Source organism: Dasypus novemcinctus, chromosome 4, assembly GCF_030445035.2.
Source record: "Dasypus novemcinctus isolate mDasNov1 chromosome 4, mDasNov1.1.hap2, whole genome shotgun sequence".
Lineage (NCBI taxonomy): Eukaryota > Metazoa > Chordata > Mammalia > Cingulata > Dasypodidae > Dasypus > Dasypus novemcinctus.
In genome coordinates, this window is record NC_080676.1 from 123,617,021 (window position 1) to 123,626,086 (window position 9,066).

At 37.1% G+C, this 9,066-nt stretch overlaps 1 non-coding gene across 1 annotated transcript; it reads right to left on the reverse strand.

Moving 5' to 3' along the window:
• Window positions 1-8,508: 8,508 nt before the first annotated feature.
• LOC111759386 (U6 spliceosomal RNA) lies at window positions 8,509-8,617 on the reverse strand. Its single transcript, XR_002793383.2, has one exon. It is a non-coding gene; the product is annotated as a U6 spliceosomal RNA (small nuclear RNA).
• Window positions 8,618-9,066: the final 449 nt, after the last annotated feature.

The following is a 9,066-nucleotide window of genomic DNA, read 5'->3' on the forward strand; positions in this document are numbered from 1 at the left end:
CATCCAACCTCAAGACCACCAAAAATGACATTTGAACAGTAGCATGTTTAAGGGCAGCAGCATCCACACTAAATGAACTACAGGTGTTTCTACTTTGAGAAAGGGAAGGAATAAAATGACAGAACATACTGCACCCTGACAATGCATTATCATAGCTAAATTAGTATCTTAATGGTAAGTACATAGTCTCTGAAGTCAGAAGGCCTGGAGAATAAATTTAAATGTACATGGTTTATGTTTAAATCAGTTATATAAGTCAATAACTCAATTTAGACTAAATCATGCTATAGAAGAAATTATTTTGACTCAAGTGAAAGGAAATTTTACAAAATAGGAATAAATAGTAAAATATAGAAGAAAACAATTGATTCAATAATTTCTCTTACAAATCTATCAAAAATTTTAATTCAATTTAACTATGTGATACATAAATGTATTTTTTGGTTTAAACTTCCTTTAAAGCAGCATATGCAGTGTATGTGATTTGTGAAAGAACCTGACAAATGTTATATATAAGTATTTGCAGCTGTTATAGTAGAAGGCAGCTGCTGAAAGGGAAAACAAAAGTTTTTCAATGATCAAAAAAATTCATAAAATTGTTCATTTATTATAAAGTATTGCACCTGGATTCACTGATTTATGTGTTTGATCAATTGGCAAGAAAATCTGTTTCATTTTCGTACTAAAATTGTTAATGTGTTAAAACTCACAACAACTAACAAAGAGTAATTGTTTACACTGATTATTCATTAGTTTTAAATGAAGTACAAAAAAATTAGAAAAAGTGAAGAGAGAAATCCAGTTTTGAAAACATCATTTTCTTTAAAACATTTGCAAATACTATGACTGAACAGAAATGAGAATATAAATTGGATAGCAAACATTTTTCTATGAATGAAAGCAAATAATTTAAATGTGCAGCTACTGAGCACCTTCCAAAATTAATTTACTGATGCTGCTCTTCCTATGAATAAAAGTGTTGACTTGGAAGGAAATTATATCTTGAAAATTAAGAGATAAATGCTCTTTTCCATTAAACAAATATCAAGAGTATTTAATTTCATGAACCCTGACCTGGAATCATGATCCAGCATTTATATTTCTAGTATTTCTAGCTTTTGGGTAATCCAGGACAAATCAATTAATCTTTGTCATAAGTTTTGTCATAAGTTTTTAAAGAAGGGCGTTAAATTAAGTTTCTTACCATGCACTAAGCACTATGCTAAGGGCTCTCCATGAATTTACTCATTTAATAGTGACAACAAATCTACCAGGTAGGTACTATGATATCAATCCCCAGTGCACATGTGAGGAAACTAAGACTTAGATGATTTGAGTAAATTGCCCAAGATCACAAAATTCATAGTCACACAGTTTGGAACCTTTAAGTTCCTTTCTCCCTCTGCCATTCTAATTGAAGAGTGAAGTTTACATATAACTTAAGAACAAAAATATATGGGTTGTTTAATCCTTCACGTTTTGCACGGTTTTCAAAATCTGTTCTGTGCAATTCATGGAAGACAACAGGTAGCTTTCCAACTTCCAAGAGACCCAAATCATCACAAACATTGCACCAAATTGATGCACATTAGAGCTCCCCCACAATCCTGTTTCTTTACCTCCACATCAAATGTTTTTTAGTATATTTCTGTCTAAGCAATTTTAAATAATCTAGTATTAACTATAGAGTGCTCAAAGATCACATAGATAAAATGATGCTATTCATTCAAAGAGTCAAAGAAGTCTAATTAGAAGCAGCACCTAGTATGGGGAGGAAGAGGCCAGAGATACAGAGGGAGCAAACTTTTATACACTGTTGGCTGCTTTCAGCCAAAGATTCTCAAGCACTTTATAGCCACGAAGGTTTAGATCAGCCTTATCAAATTGCAGGTGAATGGATGGGATAAGAAGAGATCTCAAACTGTCCAGATGACAGACCTGAACTTTCAGGCTCTGACCAATATTAGAAGCAAGAAACTTAATATAGTGCTCTTAACAAACAACAATTCAGTTTATTTGGCCTTCACTTCAATTTCATTTCTAGGCAGCAGTATGTAATGCTAGAAATGCAAGCAATAAAAATATTTTTAATGTACTAAAACAGGAAAATCTAGTTTTCTGAACATTTGGTGTACAGTGTTGTATATATTATTGTTTAACTGTCATGTTTTTCCTCATAAAATATTAAAATATGTTATGGGAATGGTAATGATACATAATACATATTTAAGTGCTTAATAATTTACATTTTGTTAATTATTTTGACTGATTTTTGGTAAAGATTGTTACAACACATAAGCAGACCATCTGTTGCTGTTAGAATTATTAATAAATACTCCCTGAACTAAGTATTTTAATTAAAAATAAGATGCATGCATTAATGCCACATGCATTAAGGCCTATCTTAAGTGGCTTGCTCCAAAAGGAATTAATAGTCTATCCAACTGCCAATCTCTAAATACTTTGAAAATATTACAAACTTCTATTCATGAGAAAATTGCATGGATATGGATGATTAGGAAACAATCTGTTGAGTTCACTAATGCTCCTGCTGTGGAATATCCAAGACTGTATGAATCAGTAAAAGTTATATCCCCATTCTACACACTGTTCCAAAATTTGCCAAGGTGTAAGACCAGTGAAAATGCTTTCTTCTTAACAATGTCTTTTTTACTTTTATCTTAGGAAGGAGAATAAAAGGCACTAATCATCTCAGAAATCGGTCACCTAGGAGATTATGAATGTACTTGTCTATAGTACGTCCTTAAGAGCAAGGCCTGTGTAGCCAGACTACCTTGGTTTGAATCCTACATCCTTTATTTTCTCGCTGAGTGTCTCTGAAAAATGTATTCAGCCACTCTGTGTCTTAGTGTCCTTATCAGTAAAATGAGAATAATAATGGTCTCTCCTTCATATGGACATTAGGAGAATTAAGAGTTACTAGATATAAAGGAATTTGGTTAATACTTAAAACGTTGTAAGTCCTTGATTCATGATGGCTTTTGGAATTAATACTTCAGTATTGTTATACTTATATTTTGAGTTATGATATAAGGTATAATACAGGGAATATATTGAGTAATTTGAGTAATACTGAATTATCTTTGTAACTTTTCTTTGAAATTTGCCTTTAAAGGCTGAGTCAGATTCCTTTTCATTTTCTTAAGAACATTGTGTCTAAAAATTGAAGTTTGGGTTGAGTTTTTTGAGGTTTTTTTGAGACCCTGTGTTGACTGGAACAAAGGGCAACGAATGAGGGAAATAAGGAAACTTGGTAATGCCCTTTTTAATCAAAAAGGACATATTCCATGTAAGGAAGTATGTGTATATGTTTTCTAAATTTCAAAGAAAAAATGCTATGTGCATACACGAATGCCAATCCTCCTTCAAACTAAGGGCCAGCAAATAGAATGAGAGAGCAAGTAATAAGGAAAAACAGAAACAAGGAGATGGAGAGAAGAAAGAGAGAAAAGGAGAAAAAAATAAAAAAGGATAAACATAAACATCAGGGAGGCTCACAAAGAGTATGAATGTCAGGAATTCTGAATAAAAGCTGTAAAAGGGAAAAAACTGTTTTCCTCCTTTTTATGTTTGACGTTTTGCCCAGAAAATCAGTGACTGAACTTCTAGGTTATACCCTTGATAATGCTGTTAACATGCATGGACTCTGACCCATCACTTGCTTTAGCAAGCACCCGCTCAAGCTTACCAGACTACACTAGAAAATGGTGCTCATTTTCCATTCTTTTCATTCACTTGCCTAGAAACAGTCAGGTTTCAGGAAGCTGCTGAAACTTGAGATATTTCTCTGCTGCCAAGGTCCCAGAGGCAGGTGGGGGTATGGCAAACGTAGGAGACCTCTATGAATGAAAAGTTAACCTCCTCGCCCATGTTGGTAAAATCCTTAAAACTGCACAAAGCACATTCACTTACACCGACTGACTGAATCATCAGGACCATTCTTTAAAATCCTACAGCTATCCAAGTTTTACAGGTTAGAAAACTGAGCCCCAAGGAGGTTAAGTGGCTTTCTTCAGGTCACAGAGCCAGAAAGTGCAAGAGTCAAGAGTCAACAAGGAATTCAAAGCTAATTGCTTTTCATCGCCAACTCCAGTGGGTTTCAAACAGAAATGTAGAAACCTACGGTTCATTTTTGATGCCTTAGGGATCTCACAAAGGCAGTGAAGTACCTGAGAAAACCACACTTTGCATTTCCTACCCTGAGCCCTTCTCCTGCTTCCACACACTTGCTCTGATGAAGGGTTTTAGATATGAGAATTCCAAATGAGTTTTTTTAATGGAAGCATTTCACAGCTAATTTTTTTTCCAGAAATAATCAAGCAATACCTTCATTACAAAGAGTCCATAAGTCCAAATCATTAGATAGCATATATCTGCATACGGCTAGTTCATTTCCTTTTTTATCAATTGCTTATGTTTAATATTCTATAGAGTAAAGTATTTAATGCTATCTGTATTTTGTATTATGTGTGATATAAACTGATTTGATTTGATTACAGAATAATCACTCCAGAAAAGAATTTGATCTAGACCAAGGCTGCTTGACGTATGATCAGCAAAATGTTACTGGGTCTGAGATCAGGCATGTATAACAATACAAATCTACACATCTGTCCTGGTTTGATTCTTTTGTGGACCTCAGAAAATTATGATCTTAAGCTAACCCATTCCTGAGCATGTAAATCTATTTTATGTGGGACTCTTTGGTTAGATCACTTATGATGAGATCACTTCAGTTAAAGCCCTTGATTAGACTAGGGGACCCAGGGTGGGTCTAATCCTTTTACTGGAGTCTATATAAATGGAACACAGAGAGAAAAAAACTGTAAGTTTATACACACACACACACACAAACTGTTTCTTTTTTTTTAAAGTTTTATTTTTTATTTATTTCTCTCCCCTTCCCACGCCTCGCTCCCCAGTTGTCTTCTCTCTGTGTCTATTTGCTGTGTGTTCTTCTGTGACCACTTCTATCCTTATCAGCAGCACCGGGAATCTGTGTTTCTTTTTGTTGTGTCATCTTGTTGTGTGAGCTCTCCGTGTGTGCTGCGCCATTCTTGGGTAGGCTGCACTTTCTTTCATGCTGGGCAGCTGTCCTTATGTCCTTATGGGGTACACTCCTTGCGTGTGGGGCTCCTCTACGTGGGAGACACCCTGGCCCCAGTGTGACAGGGCACTCCTTGCACGCATCAGCACTGCGCATGGGCCAGCTCCACACAGGTCAGGGAGGCCTGGGGTTTGAACCACGGACCTCCCATGTGGTAGGCAGATGCCCTATCCATTGGGCCAAGTCCTCTTCCTTATTATTTCTTTTTTAAAGGTATTTGGATTACATAAATGTTACATAAAAATACAGGGGATTCCCATATCGCCTGATCCCTATGCCTCCCACATTTTCTCACATTAATAACATCCTTCATTAATATGGTACATTTGTTACAATTGATGAGCAAATTTTGGAGCATTGCCACTAAGTATGGGCTACAGTTTACACTCTCTCCCACACATTATTGTAAGTTATAACAAGATATATAATGACCTGTATCTGTCATTGCAATGTCATTCAGGACAATTGCCAAGTCCCAAAAAATGCTCCAAATTTACACCTATTTTTCCCTCTCTATTCCCTCAGGACCTCCAGTGGCCATGCCACTACATCAATGTTAAAAGTTCTTCCATTTTAAGAATCACAAAAATTCTATAGTAGAATAACAGACTACTCTAGTCCCTTGTTCATTCCCCAATCCTGAGGATTCCGGGATAGTGATGCCCACTCTACCTCTAATTGAGAGGGGGCTTAGATCCCACGGGCAGATGGATGGAACTATCTTGCTTGTAGTTGCACACTCTCTCTCTGTTCCTTGAGATATCATTATCCATCATTATTTCCTTGTTAGTTATCCTGGGTGAGTCCCATGAATTGGAGAGTAGGTGTTGCAACTCTGTTGAGATAAAGGGTCCAACTGGTACATGGACAGCCCAGAGATTTAAGTCTCTTGGACGTACACCTATCAACTCTATTACCAACTATAAAAAACTGTGAACTTTTACCCTGCCATGTGAGAGAGGACTCCAGGATTGCCTACAGCTACAGAAAGACAGAAAAACCTCTGAGAGGCAGAGAAAGAGACCGGAGGCTAGAATCAACTGAGCATCAAGAGATGATGCCATATAATGATATAAGCCATATGTCTGACTGCCCACAGCTGAGCTCAGGAAGAAAGAGAACCTAGAGGACAGAGAGTGACTACCTGTCATTGTTCCTTGCCATGTAGTAGGAGTAGCTAACCTTTGGTGAGATTGATGTGGGCTATGGGTGGAGGGCTCTTTGTCTCTTCAGAGATAACTAAGTTGTTTGACTTGTGGGTGTGGAACGGTGGGGGGCTGCAGTCCTGCCCTTGGGGACTGGCAGCGGCTCCAGTCCCAGGAAATGTTTAACAATGCGGGGGCTATAAACTTTAAGTATTTAGGGGAAATGCAAAAACCAAATGTGCTAAAGGCTTATCTAGAATGTTTGGAGTCCATGCTAAAAGCTTACCTAAGATGTGGAAGATATATGCTAATTGAAGCCTATTGAGAACTGAAACAAAGGGACCATTTGGCCTTTCCTCTCTGTATAAAAGACGTTTGAAAATCTTGTTCAGGGCTCGGGATTCAAACTGAAAGCTCCCGAGTCCGGCCGGCCGTCAATAAACCATTTTTCCTTCTCAAAATCATTGCTGAGTCCTGGCCTCTCTATACTCAAATAATTGAACTTCTCTTAAATTCCACAACAAGATGATGTCTTGATTTGGATATTTTCACAGCCTCAAAACTGTAAAATTTTACCCTAAAAAAATCCTATTATAAAAGTCACCCCATTTCTGGTTTATTGCATTGGCAGCCTTTACCAAACTAAAACAACATCCCTCACTTCACATGGAGAAAGTCTTGTAGCAAAATAAAAACAAGCAAAAAAGTTGGCAGAACTGAACAGTGTGCTGAATAAGTTTATCATCTGGGACAGCTCCTTATTTTGTCACTATCCAGAAACATTTTCTGTACAGGCAATTTGAGCAGCACTGATAAAAATTCCAAAAGTGCTTTGGCCTTGAAAACTTGTTTCCTTCCCCTACAGTTACAGTCAGAACTTTCTCAACAGTCTACAACTTTGACAATTCTTTGTCTTTTTTGCTTGCTCTAGTGCCTGACCTCTAAATGCTAGTTTTCTGAGATCCTATTCTTGGGTTCCATCAGATTTGCTCTCTCTGCTCATGTGGATGAGTTTCTATATCCATGACTTCAAAAACCTTTTGTATATTTGTTTCTCTTTTATCTCTAGCTCTGACTTCTCCTCTAAGGTTCAGGCTCTTTATTTTCAACTGCCCACAGGTCATCTTTATCAGATTTTCATACAGACACCTCAAACTCGATATTTCTAATAAAAGTATCTCTGCCCCTATACAACTTCCTCAACAATATTAATCAAGATGTATATTGTTAAAATGGCAAAAAAGAAAACAATTTGAAGAGCGTAAAGAAAAGTAGAGAAAAGAGAAAAACAGCAGAAAAAGATGAGAACAGTAAAGAAAAGAAAATGTTTTGGTTTATTTCAGAAAACTCCAAGGACATATCAGCTTTAAGAATGATGGACTGCTTTAAGGGTCTGGGGTGGGGTGGATGGGCAATGTTATCACAACCTCCTTTCTCCATCCCAGAGTTCAACTGTTTTCTGTGCTGGCTCCATTCCTTAGGGAACTCATCCTTCATGGTTACAAGTAGCTTCAGATTTGTACAATTTCCTTTTATCAACATCAAACCCCCAAAGAGAGTCTCTCGAAAATATTTTCATCAGTAGTACTAGAATTCAATCTCATTTGCTTACTTCTTTTCACTGTGGTCCAAAATAGACCATTCTGTATTTGCCATGTATGGAACTGACAGTGGAATCAGCTACATTTAAAACATGGACTATAAAAAGTGAGCAGAACACTTCTTCAAGTAATATATGGAATTGTTTTCACATGAAAGATAAAGGATTTGGAGCAGGTACGAAAAAGAGATAGTTCACAATATCTACCTTAAATATTACACATGCTGTCTTCTCTATTGTCTTTGTTTAATCATCTTGCCAGGCATTCATTCAGACTTCCAATGTGGAAATTAGGTAAACATCAACTATTACTTCAATCTAACTTCCCATTTTGAATTCCAGTCCATATCCAAAAACAAATCTTGTTGATTCTACCTCTGATGTCAATAAAATCTGGCCTCATCTTCCTACCCCGATTACCATTGTCTTTGTCTTCCCTTAATTAGATTATTGTTACTGATGATTCCTGCTGATTTTCCTGCCATCAAGCCCTTCCCTTTCACTCCATCTATTCTTCAGATTCAAATACTTTGTTTGTTCATGCAGGGTAAAATTCAAGCTTCTGAGACTAACTCATATATTACTCCATCAAGGCTTCTGTTCTATACATTAGGACTACCTAGAGAAGAGACAACAAATCCCCAGGACATCTACCACGAATTTGAATGCCATCCTTGCTCAGGGGCCATGCTAATCTTCTCTGTATGATTCCACTTTTAGTATATGTGCTGCCGAAGCAAGCACTAGGACATCTACCAGTATCAATCTGCAAAGAGATGTCTGGGTCTAACTATTCTGAAATTCTTGAGATCTGCTAATTCCCCAGTGCCTTGCATATGTCATTTTTATCCTTTGTCTGCCCCCAGCCACGCACTCTTCTCCAGACAATACTGTAAATTTTACTGACATAACTCTAAGTACTATTGCTCTCTTTCCTTCAATCCCATAAACTATACCCTTAAGAACATCAATTATCCTCAATCTCTCCCCTTTACCTCCCTGCCTAATAGGAACTTGGCATTTCCTGAGGACAGGCTTTCCCTTGTAGTCCTTTCAACTGGAAGTCGCTCCCTTTCACAGATTCCCCTCCTTCCATCCAGTTGCTTCTCAACTGCAGCTCCAGACCATTACTCAATCACACTTATGTCAAAATCCCTGAGATATTAAGTCTAATTGCAGCTGGCTACAACTCT